This window comes from Sinohyriopsis cumingii, chromosome 5 (genome assembly GCF_028554795.1).
Source record: "Sinohyriopsis cumingii isolate HCF-2022 chromosome 5, ASM2855479v2, whole genome shotgun sequence".
NCBI lineage: Eukaryota > Metazoa > Mollusca > Bivalvia > Unionida > Unionidae > Sinohyriopsis > Sinohyriopsis cumingii.
The window spans coordinates 105,959,605-105,977,564 of NC_142965.1; the positions used below are offsets into that span (position 1 = coordinate 105,959,605).

General features: G+C 35.9%; 1 pseudogene; it reads left to right on the forward strand.

Moving 5' to 3' along the window:
- The first annotated feature begins 13,522 nt into the window (after window positions 1-13,522).
- LOC149799930 (calmodulin pseudogene) lies at window positions 13,523-14,106 on the forward strand (annotated as a pseudogene).
- Window positions 14,107-17,960: the final 3,854 nt, after the last annotated feature.

A 17,960-nucleotide genomic window follows, 5' to 3' on the forward strand; every position in this document is an offset into this window, starting at 1 on the left:
AAACAGCCCTTTTCAGGGCTACCCCAATACTCTAGAAAAGAAATAACGATCGATTTACCAGTGTGTGTGTAGGTAGAGTAGTGTGAAAATAAACACTAACTCTTTATTAATAGTGGGAGTGTATGTGATTGTGTGTTTGTGTTTGTAAATGATGAAGTAAGTTTGTGTGAATAGTAGATTATGGGTTTCTTTATTGTTTCTTAGCGTATGTGGAGAGTATAGTTTGGGTTATATTATATGAAATGAGAAAAGTGGGGATGTTTTCCTTCACGTCCGCGCGTTGTTGGGTCATGATCTAGGTAAGATCCATTTTATGTTTTTTAGGGGGATGTTTTCCATCACGTCCGCGCTTTCACTATAAGAACCCACAGTGTTCGTTGTTCAAACCATTCTGCAAAGAATAAAAAGAAGATGGCGTCAAACCAAATCGACAAAATACAAACCTTGCAAGACGTTTTAGACAACTTAGGAATAATGGAACAGATGCTATTAAGACTGGTTGAAGACCATTATTCCTATAGTCCCCATCGTGTGAAGATGGAAATTAATAACTTAAGGAAAGCAAAGGACAAGATTAGTGGTGTCATGAAAGAGATCAAGGAGGAGAAGGAGGATGAAGAGGAAAGAATAAGAATACGCAATTGGAACGAAAAAATTGAAAAAGAAGAAGAAAATGAAAAGAGGAAGAAAGAAGAGGAGGAAGAGAAGAAGAAAGAAGAGGAGGAGAAGAAAAAAAAGAAAGAGAAGAAGAGTGTAGGAGATAAAATAAGAACTTGGTGGAGGAAAAGAAGAAATTAGAAGAAGAAGAAGAAAACCCAAAGGCCCTTTTCAGGGCCAGCCATATTTCTCGAAAAGAGATAGTCTTTGAATTGCCTACCCCTTTTTTTATTTTATTTTTTATTTTTTTTTTTAAAAAAAATAGAGACCCTCCCTGTTTCAATTTTACATAGACCCTATACAGTCCCAAGGGTTTTTTGACCATGTTAAATTTACATAGACCCTATATTGTCCCAGGGTTTTTGGCCATGTTAATTCCCATAGACCCTATATGTTCCCACGATTTTTCTCCATGTTAAATTTACATAGACCCTATATGTTCCCAAGGGTATTTGTAATGATAAATCCCATAGACCCTATAAGATCCCCATTAACTACTGTCGAGGTATAAAAGTACTAAACTCCCATGCTTGTGATAGTAATTCTAGTAGTCGAAGCTGCGAAATATTTATTTATCGTACGCAAGGAAGACATTTTCGGATTGTGGGAAATACCACGGTAAGCGACTCTTGCTTTATGGTGCAGAGAGAGGGAGTTAGTGGTTCGGTATTCAACCTCAAGTGGAATTTCATATTCTACAAGAAGATACTATCAAATTTTGTTGAGCGCTGTGTAACAGGAAGTATTGTTTCTTGTTGAAGAATTTATTTGAAATGAGTTGGATATAGTAAGAGCTTGAGAATCAATTACTATAATTACTTGTCTGTTTTTTTGTTTTTGTTTGTTTGTTTTTTGTATTAAAAAGTCTTTCTGTCTTGTGCACACTGGACTTACATCCAGTATTTATTAACGCCCTTAAGAGTTAAAGGAACGTTTATGACACTAAAATAATGCATGGCACGACAAATCCAAACTCTCAGTTTGCTGCATAGTCAAATGCTGTTTGTGAGGTTTAAATTCCATTAGAAAAGTAAACTCATGTTTCAGATCAGTGATGTGCAACAGTGGCTGCAGCAATCGCAGTATCAGGGGTTCATATTAATGGCACGGGCAATAGGGGCTGCAGGCGTTGAGTGACTTGGGAAATATGGGCTTTACATGTAGCAGCAGTTCTATAACATTATTCATAGCAGTAAACGTAAGAGTAATGTAAGTAGTGGTGATAGCTGTATTGTTATATGCAAAAAAAAAAAAAATGCAAACATTATTTTAATATCATGTTTGTGTTTGTATTGTATAACAGGCCTGGCTGCTTCCTCGTAACGCTTTTGACTGTGATGAATGGTGTGGATTGGGTTTTTGCGCTCTTGCATTTTGTAACTTACAGCTGTTTCTATCCAAGGAAAATTTGTAAACTGAGTGCTTCTTGCTCAGTGGGTCAGAAACCGAAATGCAATGCAAATGTCGACTAATATGACATAAACATATATCCTTGAGCATTGCAGTCAAAATCAAAACAAAAGTGTCAATATTGTCTCGACTTAGGAAAGAAAATTGAATATATTTGAATGTGACGGTAACTAACAACTGAATATTTACTACAGCCCTATCAATATGGATATACTACTTATTTATCATACTCCAGAGTACATAATCACATGTATTTTACATGAATCATGTGGTGCATTTACCATCTTTCTAAAAGCAATAATTCAGTTACAACACATGATACTCGAGTCTTCGCAGCATGGAATATTGTTATTAAATTTATACCCATCAACACCACTACCACACACCATATCTACTCTATCTCCGATACAAGTTACTTTACTATGCAACGCAGTAATGCGAACAAGTCTAGCACTCATTGTTGATAACAAGATACTAAACTCCATGGTTGCAATAATAAAGATTACATTGAATTTTAAAGAGGCTGACAAATTAACACAATATCTTAGTATAAAATATACAAAAACAACTAAAAGCTTTTAATATCATTGTATGCAGAGGAAGGATTTTGCAGCACATCTCTACCAGAGCTCAAATAGTCATCCATAATTGCATTGCTTAAAAGTTCTTCTTGGTAGCTAAGTGATCTGCAGTGAACTAAATCCCTTAGAACTAATGTCTGTACATAAATGTTGAATAATATTGCATTCTGTCATTTAAATGGAAACTGACATATTTTCCCAAGAGGTGCTCCGCCAAGACCAAAAAATAATATTAATAATTTGATCCCAGAGTCTCTCTTTGATTCCATCGCGTGGGATAAAGATTTGCAATATTAGAAAATTCTAAAATGTTGTAGATAAGCAGTCCTACAAACGGCAATATTTCATGAATTGAACAAAACGACCAAATAAGGTCAGTCGATCAATGAAGTACTCCGTCCGTTTTTAATGACCATTAAAACGTGCCATATTGTTGATAAATACGTCTACTTGAAAGTGAACAAGCCCATAACAACTTCATGTGAATATAATATTTATTTTTAGAAGTATATTACGTCTGTTATCCTTTAAAATATGGATCGTTTAAGAACTAAACAACTCCCACTTTATAGATACAATGATGCATATTTTCACGTGGAGAAGAGACGTATGTATGTATGGTTGTATGGTTGTGTGTATGTATGTATGTATGTATGTATGTATGTATGTATGTATGTATGTATGCATGCATGTGGGTGTGTATGTGTATATATATATATATATATATATATATATATATATATATATATATATATATATATATATATATATATATATAATATAATATAATATAATATAATATAATATAATATAATATAATATAATATAAAGAACGCACAATTTATAGTTTCGTAGAGATATATTTTATCTTGGAGGAGACATGGTTCTGTCTGTCTGTGTCTCTGGCTGGGTATCTCTGTCTGTATGTCCGTCTGTCTCTCTTTCAAAAAATGCCGCGCGCGTTATAGTACTACATAATTTTAAAAAGTGCTGGATCGCAACTTTTTGATTTATTGGAAAGTGAAACACTAATATGAAGTACCGTAAAATTTAGGATGATCATCATCGTTAATCCCAGATACTTTAATACGTCGTTTATTCACGTCAAAGCAAGTTTGATTTGCACACTGGGTAGCAATATGTTACAAAATTGAAAAGATTTCGTGATCCGTTCATAGACAATGTCTGTGGCGAATGTAACTTGCCTCTACAATGATATGGCGATAAAGCCGTGATTTTAATCAGTTATTAATCAGTGGCGGCAATGTGGTGTGGATGAGAGCGCAAAAGCCCCCCCCCCCCCCTTTTTTTTGCAGACGAAATGTTCATCAGGTGCACAAACTTTAAGTCTTGGAGGAAATGCTCGTTCTTTTTCCTAGAGTTAACATATAGTCTTTTTCCTAGAGTTAACATATAGTCTGTTTCCTAGAGTTAACATATAGTCTGTTTCCTAGAGTTAACGTATAGTCTGTTTCCTAGAGTTAACATATAGTCTGTTTCCTAGAGTTAACATATAGTCTGTTTCCTATAGTTAACATATGAATAACTCCCCTCCCAAACTAATAATAATAATAATAATAATAATAATAATAATAATAAATAAACAAGACAAAAAGAACCAGCAAATTTGCAGACTTTTTTCATTGGTGTACCGTTCATTGATATACTCTCGCCTTCGACTATATGACACAATTAAAGTAATAAATTGTAATGTCTGGATTTAACGGATCACATCAAAGCTTCTTGTGCCCGGCATTGCTAATGCATTCCACTTAAAGTCGCGAAGAAAATTCTTTACAAGTCTATATTTAGGAATGACGGTACAGTGGACAGGAAAGAAGAGGTTGGAAATTGACATAAAAATTGTACTCAGCAAAGTTGGGATGCCATGAATGAACATTGACCCTAGAGTCTGAATATCCATCACATTAGTGCTTCCAATGTAGATCAGCCTTGTTCCCTGAATGACATTCCTAAAACACATTATTTTTGAACGGTACACAAATGAAAACGTCTGCAAATTGAATGGTTCTTTTTCTCTTTTTTTTCGGGGGGGGGGGAGTATTCAACTTTAGAATTTAAGGAAATAACTTATAAACAATGTTTTAGTCAAATAGAAGCCGATTCCCTTCGCTAGTATATATGAAGTAGGCGAAATCAGAATAATATGCAACTAAAAAATGCATGTCGAAACATACAATATATATATATATATATATGTATATATATATGTATATATATATATATATATATATATATATATATATATATATATATATATATATATATATATATATATATACATATATATATATATATATATATATATATATAGATATAGATATATATATAGATATATATAGATATAGATATATATATATATATATATATATATATATATATATATATATATATATATATATATATATATATATATATATATATATATATATATATATATAATTATATCTCACATATTGCAATTTGATTGAAAGAAATTTCCTGTCGGAACAAACAATGTTTGGTACAAGTTTAGCATTTAAATGTTGGTCGCCTTAGCATCTGCATGATACGATAAGACTAGTGACGTTACGCTTTCGTTTAGAATGATAGATAAAAGTAGTTGATAATTATGTTAAGTATTGATTTCCATGTGAATTCTGAATATTTACACATCTAAATAGACATTGACAGATTACAGGCACTAAGATAAGAACCTAAATCGATAGTAAATAAATATGGGCACCATATCCATGGGCTATTCGTGCAATAGGAAAGAGCCGATGTTGTGCAAATGCTGGAAATGGGTTTTCTTTGATATTAAGTTTATACGATTATAAATATCTTGCAGCCATTAACGTACTCACACCATTCGAGTCCACTGAAGTAATATAATTCTATGTGAAAAGAAAAGACAGAAATCTTCCAGATGAAAAGATGGTCTGACGGTGAATCAGGACAAGAATCAATAACAGGAGCAAAATGATGAACAAAAAGAAGACAATGCGCACACTGAAGGTTATTTACAGTTGATCCATGTTGTCGTGGTGTTTGAATTATCAATTGTGCTCATTGTTTGTCCCCCTCTCTGCCCTTTCTCTTGATTGGTCGTTCTGTCTGAGTGAGATCGAGGCAACACTAGAGTCCATGGAAGTAAAATGGACAGGCTGAGAGACCTAACATGGACAGAGAGAAGAAGAAGAAAAGTGCCTGCAGGCTGTAAACATTTCTAAATGAACTGTGTTTGAACCTTGGCAAGTAGGATTTGCAAAATGCGAATAAAGGAAAACACAAAATAGACTACAGCTCATCCTTCCTTTCGCGCCCCTGGCATCTTATGGTGAGATTTCTTACTTTCTCATGTACATGAATACAATTGCTTATATAATGACTGAAAGCGCGAGAATGAATCTATTTCGCAATCGTGACTCTATGTAACGTTTCACATTCTGTGAGTGAGCCGATCAAAGTTATTCTTTCAAACATTCTGCCTGTATGCGGCCTTTTAACTCGCAATGGTTTAGCTTCTCAATAAATTATTTTGACCGTATAACATAGTAATCGTTTTCTAGATCAAAGGACACTGCTATTGGGTTGGCGTCACATTTATTTTCAGCACTGAATGCCAATTTCACGCTCGATTCCATCGAATGAGTTGGTCCATGGTGGATCATTGGATTGTCGGTGTGGGTGTATAGAGTTCTCCAAATGTTGGTGCTAAAATGTAACAACATATGGGCATTGCATATGTATACAAAAGTGTGTGTTCGATAGTAATCAAATGTAGGATTTGGATAGTGATTAAAGAACAGTGGGTGGTGAATAGCAACGAAAATTGGTGTTGGATAGAAATCATAAAGTGGATATGTTATACTAATAAACAAGTGGGTGTTGGATAGTAGTCACAAAATAAACATCAGAAGGTAGATTATGGATAGTAAGAAAAAGTTGCTGCTGGATAAAAATAACAAATATTGGTTTCATATTAATCAAAAGTTGATATGTTAAACAGTACGTTTGGCCCAATAATGTTTTCAAATATTGCATCCTTTTAAGCCTATATGAATATAAACCTAATACCTAATGTTAATTCCAGAAAGTAGGTAATATATAACAGATGACTGGGATGTTCGAAGACGTCCATGTTCAAATTTTGTAGACATCCATGCATTTTCCAATGTTAAATTCCCTTCTGCACAATACATTTTCCCAAAACAATTTTTCCCATATCCATAAGTATAAAATATTGTTTGTCCCATAAATAATTGCCCTTACTCTCCATGAACTTTCCGCATGATAAAACCCCGTTGGCTTTTTACATATTTCGACCATTTGAGGCTATAAATATTCGACTATATACGATTTCCTATGTTAAAATTTAGTTTGTGTCCATAACCTTTCTACGTAGCCTATTCTCAGTATTTATGTTGCTAAGACGTATTTCCATCCATCCAATTATCCGTAAATCCATAAATCTATCAATCTATATGTTTTAATTTTTTGAGACATGTAGTTTCCATGCCACTGAGTGAGTGAGGCACTCAGTTCAAGTAAATACATTGTACTGTTCGTATACATATCAATCATGATATTGTCAGGAAACTTCTAATATTAATAGACTTGAGAAGTGCTAATTACTTATTGATATCTTCTTGTGGTGGGTCATAACATCAATTTCTGTGATAACGACACCATTACTTTATTGGGTGATTGAATCGTAGATTGATTAACCGATGGACTGCTTCATCTGTGTATATAAGCGTGGGATATTCACTTGCTTATGTTCAAAGAGTAATGCACCTTCCATTGTTGAGCTGGAAATAAATTAACGCGATACAAATGTGATGTGATTTGGAATTTTAACGTAGCTTTAACAATTTTCCAGTCATATCGCTACGATATCTGCAATGTGGCAGTTTATAGTGATGTCTAGCATGGAGCATCATGCCGCAGACATGTAGCATGATGTCCCACCCAGTCGCATTATCCTGACACCGGGCCGACCAGTCCTAACACTAACATCTTAATGCTGAGCGCTAAGCGAAGCAGCTGTTAGTACCATTTTTGTAAGTCTTTGGTATGACTCGGCCGGGGATCGAACCCACGACCTCCCGCATTTGAGGCGGACGCTCTAACCACTAGGCCACCGGAGCGGTTTCGATACAAATAACTCTTTGTCAATTATTTACATGGTGATATATTATGTATCCCTCAGTGTCACCAATTTACATATTTACATATTGCGTACCCCTCTATCTATAAATAATCTTAAGATTTAAAAACAAAATTTCCTATGATGTGAGGTGGATGAAGATAGATTCAGTGGTGCGCTTGATTACTCTCATGACATATGAACGTGATCTTTTCCTTAGATTTCTGCACCAGAATCTTTTTAGCTGGATTCATAATAACCATGACTCTGTCATATATCTTAGTAGCGGTGTAATTAAAAGGTCACCGCCGTCCAGTAGTGCCTTGCGATTCGGAGCCGATTTTAATTTGCATTTCTTCATTGGACAGTGAATGAAGATTTAAGAAAAGGAGTGATATGTTGTACATGCAGAAAACAAAGTGTAAAACAGCATACATTTTTAATTGTTGCATGTGACTTGCCAAAGCGTAAAACAACATACATTGTTACATGTCGCATGTGACTTGCCAAAGAGTAAAACAACATACATTTTTTACATGTCGCGTGTGACTTGCCAAAGAGTAAAACAACATACATTTTTACATGTCGCATGTGACTTGCCAAAGAGTAAAACAACATACATTTTTACATGTCGCATGTGACTTGCCAAAGTGTAAAACAACATACATTTTTACATGTCGCTTATCCCATTGACCAATGGAAGATGCATTTTAAAATAACCTTAGACTCATATTAAGACAAAACCAATGCAGTTAAATCATACTTTTCAATGTCTTCAATTGATAGTGAATTATACTATTAGATATATTCAACAGACACGATACCCGATTGTTATGGTTACCGAGTGTCAAAGCAAAACGGAATCATGAAAAACACACGTATAAAGCAGCCCATGGGCTGTCCTTTATTATTCATTTCGGCGTAACTCTTAAAGAAATTCCCAAACGTTTCTCTCACGGAATAATACTTATCATCTTTGTTAAAATAAACTTTGCATCAGTCCATGTAACTTGAGTGAAACGTCATGCTGCGTGGTCTGCATCACACAGGGTTTGTGGGGTGGGGGGAGGTAGGCAATGCAAAGCCACTGTAGTACGTGTTGAAAATATTCCACTCTTCCAATCCACTGCAGACAATTATCATACAAATGTACTATTTAATATGCTATATTTGTGCATATCAAAAAGTTATCTTCTTTAATGGTTATCGCTTTAAAGACTGATTAATTGTTGTGCTATCAATATCTAAATTGTCTCCCTTGAACCAGTAAATGAATTTGTATCACTGTATATATCATTGTATACAATAATGTACCGGAAGTGAAATGCAGCGCTGACATGGGTTGTGCAGTACTTGTTGACCACCTCAAAGCACTATGTACCTGTTTATGCATGCTCGTTTTATTTTAACAAGTTTGGATTTAATATGAATTGTATTTGACCGTATTGCAAGTTATCGCTGCTATTTTTACCGTAACTATGAAGCATAGTTCAATGTAGCTGTCGTGCAATTACATTTGACCTAAACAATTCCACAGGCTAACCTTTAACGAACTTCTATTGATTGATCAGAGTAGCATGATGTTAGCTGTGGACATTATACATCAGAACTCTTTCACAACATTTGATTACTTGTTAATTTTTTTATTAAGGTTTTCGTCAGGTATTACATGAGAAGATTTTTACTTGAGAACTTGCATCCCGATGTTGAATTAATTTGCTCTTGTTGTAGAGGATATTGTTTATTTGGAGTGGTGTGTATGCTTCCTTTCTTTGTTGTATATTGCCGCGTGCTAAACGCGACCTTGCTTCGGCGCTGACTTTGTTAGCAGACTGGCATGATGTTGTTCGGTCTACGAGTTCGATGATGCCCGTAACTAGTTTTTTTTTTTTTTTTTGCGAGTACGTGAGTGGCTGTTCCTAAGTCTCAGAAACAATGTTGAAGCATTTTATGGATGCTTTTTAAGATGTTTGATGACATTCTTCTGACCACCCTGAGATGGTCCATTTCAGCCCACTGAAGAAGATATACGTTGTTTGGATCTCTTATGACATCGTGATGACATAGCCTTCCCCACTCAGCTGTCATTTTATCAGACGAGAGTGCATGCTTGGAATGCATGCTTATGTGAGAACCTATGTCTTAGAACCTCTCATGCCATATTCGTCCCATCGTCTTCTCCAGGCAGCCCAAATAAAATGGTTAAACTCCTGGCATGACGTATGTACACAGTCCACGTTTCGAACGCATACAACAGGGTACACAATACAGTGGCGGTGCAGACCTGCAGTTTTGTTTGTAGACAGAGGCCTCCGAGCTTAAACATATTTGCGCATAGTCGGCCAAATGTCACTCTTGCTTTAGCAATTATGTTATTAGTTTCATTAATGATAAAGAGGAGAAAGACATATTCCTAAAATGTGCTGTCTAGTCACCCCCGGGGCCTGCCTAGTTTCGCTGCTGCTTCAGTCCAGTGAAAAGCGACACTGTGTCGTGAGCCACTTGTGTGCAGGTCAGCAGCTATAGCTCTCATTGTATCCAAACCTGCTGTATTATTGGTCATCCATCGCCACATGAGATGATCGTATCTCGGGGTGGGGGTGGTGATCTGTTAATGTAATGACTTGAGCTAGACTTAGATAAAAGTGAGGGAAAGTTGCGTAATGTCTTCTTCATTCTGTCGGTCAGTCCTGTCGTAATCCAGTGGTACGATAATCTCGAGATATCTGGAGACTCGTCTGTATATAGTGGATGACTATCCCTTTTCCAACTGCCCCTTCACTTTAGCCCTCATCTGTCTAGACATATCTTGTCATCTGACTTTAGGGTTGAATATATCTGCTAGCATTACCAGTTATGTTTTGTTTCTGGGGATTTAATAACTCTGCTTCCTTTGGACATGGGGGCCCTGAGTGGTCGAGTGGTCTAAAGTGCTCACCATTCGGATCACTGCCATCTCACCTCTGTCTGCTTGGGTTCAAGTCTCATGCTCGACTAACGTGGGTATGTGAGAAAGCTTGCCATCAGTTTGTCGTGGGTCGGGGGTTCTTCCCGGGGTTTTCCAATGTTCTTAATGTACCAGTTATACTGACCTCCATGTATAGCCTATATTGTGCTGAAACATGGCATTAAACCCTACAACAACAACAACAACAAATCCTTTGGACATGGTGAGAATAAATTTACTTTAACTCAAACAAGCAAACATAACATGCACGTTTGCATAAAAATAAGAAAATCACTAAATATCAAGTTAAATTCAGGTAAAGATTATGTTATGAGACAAAACGTAAACTATGAAAATGGATGAAGTGTTCACGATCTCGATCGGTTACGGTGTATTCTTCATTCTTGTAAATAATTAAACAATATATAGATATCTAGCGTTCGTCTTTTTCCTTGTCAGGTAGACGGGTTTACAAATGAATACTTTATTCTTCTACTAAAGGGTATCAGCTTTCACTTTTTTACACGTTTTTTGCTCCACAGTCACCAAGATGATCCAAATATAACAAAAGTTGAAAATTTGCCTTGAAAATGCTTCCTGATCAAGGTTAGAGATCGGCACCTCAATAATCATAGCTTCAAAAGTATCAAACGGATTCATACAGTTACAGTAATGGCGGTAAGATTTAGACACCGTCACTTATTTTCAAAACCAATCAATGCATCATCTCTGATAAAAGTTGGGACATACAATTTTAGATTTGTATTTATGTACTATAAGTCTTGGGAGACCTGGATCATACTACTCCATGAATTCCTCATCATATTTTATCGATCGTTGGTATTCTTAGTTTTCAAAAGAGGACTTCATGGTTGTTAAAAGAATATGAGTAGGAATCATTAGAAGAAAATGTGATAAATTGATTCACTGTGCTTGATAAATCATAACGTATATTCAATTTTCCTCTGTTTTCCTATAATTTGCACCAATTGTAAATATGGATAAATGTATCGACTACTTGACCATGTGTACGATGCTGTACCTATATTACAAGTAATTCAAGTGGTTTTTCCATAATTTACTGTTGTTAGTTAATGCCAGTGATTCCTATCCGTTCTTGGCCACGACCCTAAAAATAGTTTTTGTAAACCTCACGACTATATTTCTACAAGTTCCTAAGTATTGCCACCCTCAAAAAAAAAATCTTAGCAACCCTTCAGAACGTCATAGAGACTTTGATCTGGGTCACGATCTGGTGTTTGGTAACCGCTGGTTTTCACATTATCGAATTTCACTTATCAAATGTCAACAATTATTACATTTTCTGCCTTGAAAACGTAAAAGTCATTCATATGTGGTGACAGTATTAAAACCCCGAACTTAATTGTTGGTGCACCGCTCGCATTCATTTTTAACTTGTTTGCACCATGTCGTCACGGCATTTGCGTTGTAGATTTTAAATTTTAGTGAAGCACATATCTTTGTTTTTCTAGTCACATGAACCACTGCACAAAACTTGCTTCTAGAATACAATAAAGAAATCTCAGAAATAATGATATGAAATAGTGCTATGACAATGTTTTCATTAATGTCGCATTGGTAGTTTGAATCATTTAAACGACCATAATTAATTATTGGATTAATATTGTAGAACAAACGGGCTACAGTGTTGCCTTGCCTTGGGACAAACCAATATGTTACCCGATCTTTATAAGGGTTTAAACAATTAACTGGCCTGGAATTCTGTCGGAAAATAAAAGAATGATCCATCAATCAAAAGGAAAAAAGCACCGAAACAAGCAGATTGGTTAAATCAAAAGTGGAATCAATTATATGTGGAAAAATTACGATTTTGTGTTAAGGCAAGACACACAATTAAACTGGATGGATGATGATCTCTGTTCGATCAATTTTGAATTTTGACCTTTGTTATGGCCATTCATTGATGAATATATGATCGCTCTGTGAATATATTATAGTTACCAGCCTAACATTAACAATGTTTCGATAACATTACCTTGTATGATCGATTTTATCACTAAAAAATGCTAACTTTTGAGTTCGGAAAACAATGTAAAAAAAAACCATCGATGAACGTGCAGCTAAATTGCAAGCTGAAGAATGAGATTTAGAATAAAATCTAATTAAGCAAACTCTTCGTCTAATATGTTAGGAATACAAAGGATATAAGTAACGCTAAACATGACTTGCGCCGTGTTAGTATTGTAGACTAAAGCACGAATCTGCCGATAAACTAACTCTAAGCTTCAATCTGCCGATAAACTAACTCTAAGCTTCCAGTGAATTAATAAATCTTTGTTTGGATTTTTTTAAATTTCATTTTGGGATATATAACCATATGCACATTTAAAATACTTGCTATGCCGATCTTGCCAATGTTATCTTTGACATATTGCGTCTACAAATGTGGGAACACATGAAATGTTATATCTTTATGTGCGTATACGTTTTGGGACACAAAAATGGTGATAATTGTTACTGCCACAAGAAGCTCCGTCATCACGGTGATATTTACATGTACGATATGGGGCGAAAATATGCACGCCAATTACTTCATTTCCACGTGCGTCTTGCCGCACTCTTCTAAGCACAGTTTGCCAAATACTTTCTGACCCATCGTCATGTGGCTATTTTCTATTTGAACAAATATAATTACTTCCGAATAAATTTGTGTAGGTGCAAGTATCCATGGAATTACTCATATATTGTCATCAAAAGGGGCATTAATACTTCGAAGAAACAGCATCATTATCTGGCCATCAGATTCGAATGTCGTCGTGTTAAACTCTGTTTATTTCAAAACAAAATGGCAGACCAACTGACGGAAGAGGAGATTGCAGAATTTCAAGCTGTATTCGATCTTTTTGACAAAGATGGAAATGGCATGATTACGGCCGAGGAACTAGAAACTGTAATGAGAGCGTTGGGCCAGAATCCAACTGAAGTAGAGTTGCAAAACATGATCGCTGACGTTGATGCTGATGGTAATGGCGCTATCGATTTCCCAGAGTTCCTCACAATGATGGCCAGAAAATTGGAAGACAATGACATTGAGGAAGGAATCAGGAAAGCATTCTGTGTTTTCGACAGAGATGGAAACGGATTTATCAGTGCTGCTGATCTGCGACAGGTATTAGCAAATTTGGGAGAAATGATAACAGACAAGGAAGTGGATGAAATGATTCGAGAAGCTGACATAGATGGAGATGGCCAGGTGAATTATTACGAATTTGTGACGATGATGACCGCAAAGTAGTTAGCCTCAAAAGGAATATTTTTAGCTGGAAATTTGTTTATTATTCACTCGATTTTAATAATAAGAGTTGTTAACAGCTGACGTCGACACGAATACCTTTCAAAATCATTCTGAAAGGTAAATATTGCTAATATATATATATATATATATATATATATATATATATATATATATATATATATATATATATATATATATATATATATATAACAAAGAGGGTGAGAGAGAGAGATTTAACTTAGTATTGAATTCAGCGCCACATAACGTTGATGTTGTCCTAGAATGTATGCTAAAAACTGGACACAATTTTTAGCTTTAAATTAATTAGCATATCATTAGAGAATACTTTTCACGTGGATAAAATCTGACGTCTTCCAGTGTTTGAATTATGTTTTATTGAATCGCTCATTACTGGTAGCTCATTTGTCCATGAAAAATTGTAATCACAATATGATCCATTTTAGAATAACCATCTATTTGCATCATGGATATGTAGTTGCAGCAACAAGTGTACTGTGTTGCACTAAATGCCGAGGTCAACTAATATTTGTCTGGTAGTTCTTTTTTAATAACTGTAATATTAACCCTTAACTTTCCTTAATGATTTTATTCTTACCATTTATCATAATAAAATGCAATATATTTTACAATAGTGCAATATAACTTTTTAATATATCATTACATGCGAAGAGTGATGAGGACCGCTCCGGTGGTCTAGTGGTTAGAGCGTCCTCCTCGGATGCGGGAGGTCGTGGCCGAGTCATATAAAAAAAAATGGTACTAGTGGCTAAGTTAAAAATCCAAATCACACACACACACACACACACACACACACAGTGTGACGAGTCTTTAGATTATATGACTGGTATACCCTGCTCACCAGATGATGTCGGTTAACCAAGTCGATATCCTCCCTTCTTTTCTTGACCATGTGATTAGAACTATGTTTAGGAATAAAGTACCACTAAAATGTTCTGTTAACCTACGTTCATTCGAACTTGAAACATGAATTTATGTCTCTAAATATAATCAGTGTCAATGACACGCCATACATTTACAAAATAAGCACATCCGTGTCAATGACACGCCATACATTTACAGAATAAGCACATCAGTGTCCATAACAATCCATTGATGGAATAAGCACATCCGTGTCAATGACACGCCATATATTTACGGAATAAGCACATCAGTGTCAATGATCACACGCCATACATTTACGGAATAAGCACATCAGTGTCAATGACACGCCATACATTTACAGAATAAGCACATCAGTGTCAATGACACGCCATTTACGGAATAAGCACATCGGTTTCAATGACACGCTATACATTTACGGAATAAGCACATCAGTATCAATGACACGCCATACATTTACAGTGTCATGACACGCCATTTACGGAAAAATCACATCAGTGTCATGACACGCCATACATTTACAGTGTCAATGACACGTCATACATTTACAGACTAAGCACACAAAGCTTAATGTAGTTGATGGGGATCATATTTGACTGTAGACTGGTATACTACAAGGGCGGATCATATTTGACTGTAGACTGGTCTACCACATGGCTCTATGCTTAATTCCATATTAAAAGCAGCCGTGTAAACGTGTACAAGTTGGCCGTGGGCATGGTATAGGCTGTAAAATGTCTTTCTTTTCTAACGTCTTTACAGCATACACCTTATTCGGCCAAAATAATTCCATGATTTTAAAGTCACAATATTGCAGACAAAACCAGCTTTCGGCAATATCAGAGTACCATGTAAAGTAATTTGGATACTGATAAGTTCCGGAATTTTTTCTTGTGGGAAATGCACTACATTGGAACATCGCAGACAAGAAAATGGTATTTTCGAAAACAATGCAAGATTTCAAGAAAAGAGGATTTTCATCTCTAATGAATATCTCACCCCGTTCGTGGCATTGTGCTGTACGGCGTAATATAACATAACCAGACAGAAGCAACAAAAAGAAAACAACAAATAGATTGAACAATATTTCTATAGCCAATCATAAGACCCATAAGGTGGAAATGCTTTGTGATCTGGAGACTAGATTACGCAAAAGCGATAGAACCGCTTGGAAGATGTTTCAGTCAAACGACATCTACTGTCTTTGAACCACCGCTCATGTGGCCTAGTGGTTAGAGCGTCGGCCTCGGAAGCGGGAGGTCGTGGGTTTGAACCCCGGCTTAGTCATACCAAAGACTTTAAAAATGGAACTAACAGCTGCCTCGCTAGGCGCCCAGCATTAAGAGGTTAATGTTCGGACTCGCCGGCCTGGTGTCAGGATAATGTGACTGGGTGGGACATCATGCTACATGTCTGCGGCATGATACCCGAGTGCTAGATATCACTGTAACTTGCCACACTGCAGATATCGTAGCGATATGACTGAAAAAATGTTAAAGCTGCGTTAAAAATCGTAATCACACACACACACACACACACACTCACACACACTGTCCTTGAACCAAAGCTATCGATTACACGAAATCTGAACTCCTACTACCTGTAATTGAATTACCAAAGCAGGCCACTAGGACACAAAAGTGAAAACATTTCGCATTACGTAAGATCAAAGACGCGCAATCGACAGTGGAGTGTGTGATGTGCAGAGAACCAGTCGGAAAAGTCATTTCAATCATAAGATCACGTGAGTTTAGAAAACAGGAACGTGCGTTCTCTAGGCACGAATCTGCTCTCTCGCGATATGAAATCGAAATTTTGTTTAAATCGTGTTATTTCTCTAGAAGGTTTTCGAAATTATTGATCGCGTATGGGATACTTGGAAATGTTAATTGTTTATTAACACACGATCCGGAGTGACACTGCATGATGACAAACACAAATATTCTTTTGTGCCTTTAAGATAATGGAAGAAAAGTATATCAATGCCGTTTTATGAAAAAGTACAGATGCATATAGAAAAGCTGTCCGCCCCAGCATTTAAGCAATAGGATAACAAAGAGTATCCACTCATTTATCCTCTTTGTGAAAACACATTCTGTGCTAAACAAAATTCTGACATATTCAGCATCCACTTGAAGCAGGTGAAAACCAAACGGTAAACATTGGTTTATCTAGACATTTGCATATCCTCCTTAGTTTAGTAGGCATTGAAACATAGGTGAAAGCGATTAAACATCACATTAACTACAAGCAAATGAATCCGATATAGTAAGAGATCTTTAAAAAAATATTCAAATTCATTATATGCATGTATAGGAATAATCTGAACTGCAAACGTCATGGATGAAAGTCCAGAACATTTTTCTGATACGAGTTCGGCGTCACATTGCTTTGAAAAAGATTCGCTTTTTAACATATTGAAAAAACAGAAAACTGTTCAGCACTAACAATGGGAGCGATTTAGTCAGCTTTTTGCATACAAAGATTCAATAGATGGCAGAAAGAGAATTTCATGAGCTAAAATCTCGGTTTCTCATCAACAGCTACCAGGTTTCGCACAAAAACGTAAGAGATACCAAACTTCCTGAGTCGGAATGGTTACAAAAAATATGATAATGCCAATCCAATGATGCATTGCTGAACAGACTGGCACACGTTTTCAAGCGATAACATGAACAATCTAAAAACATGTCAGTGACAACGTTTGTTCTTGGCGACTAGCACATAACGTTTCACAAGGAACCCTTCTTCATAATGCTTAAACTAAAGTCGTGAACAGTACCCACTGTTAAATCATGTGGAATAAATGAATACAGAAAAGTTGATTTAACACTGAATTGTGCTCCTGGTGATCGGATTGCACGAGAGAAAATTATTATAGTAATGAAACCACATGGTGGGACTTCACCAGCATGAACGTCACGTCCTCATCGCACAGATTATTAATGAGTAGAGCTTGTAAGAAGAATGAAAGTGTAAATTCCATAAAATCATGTAAAAGACAAACAGCTTTTA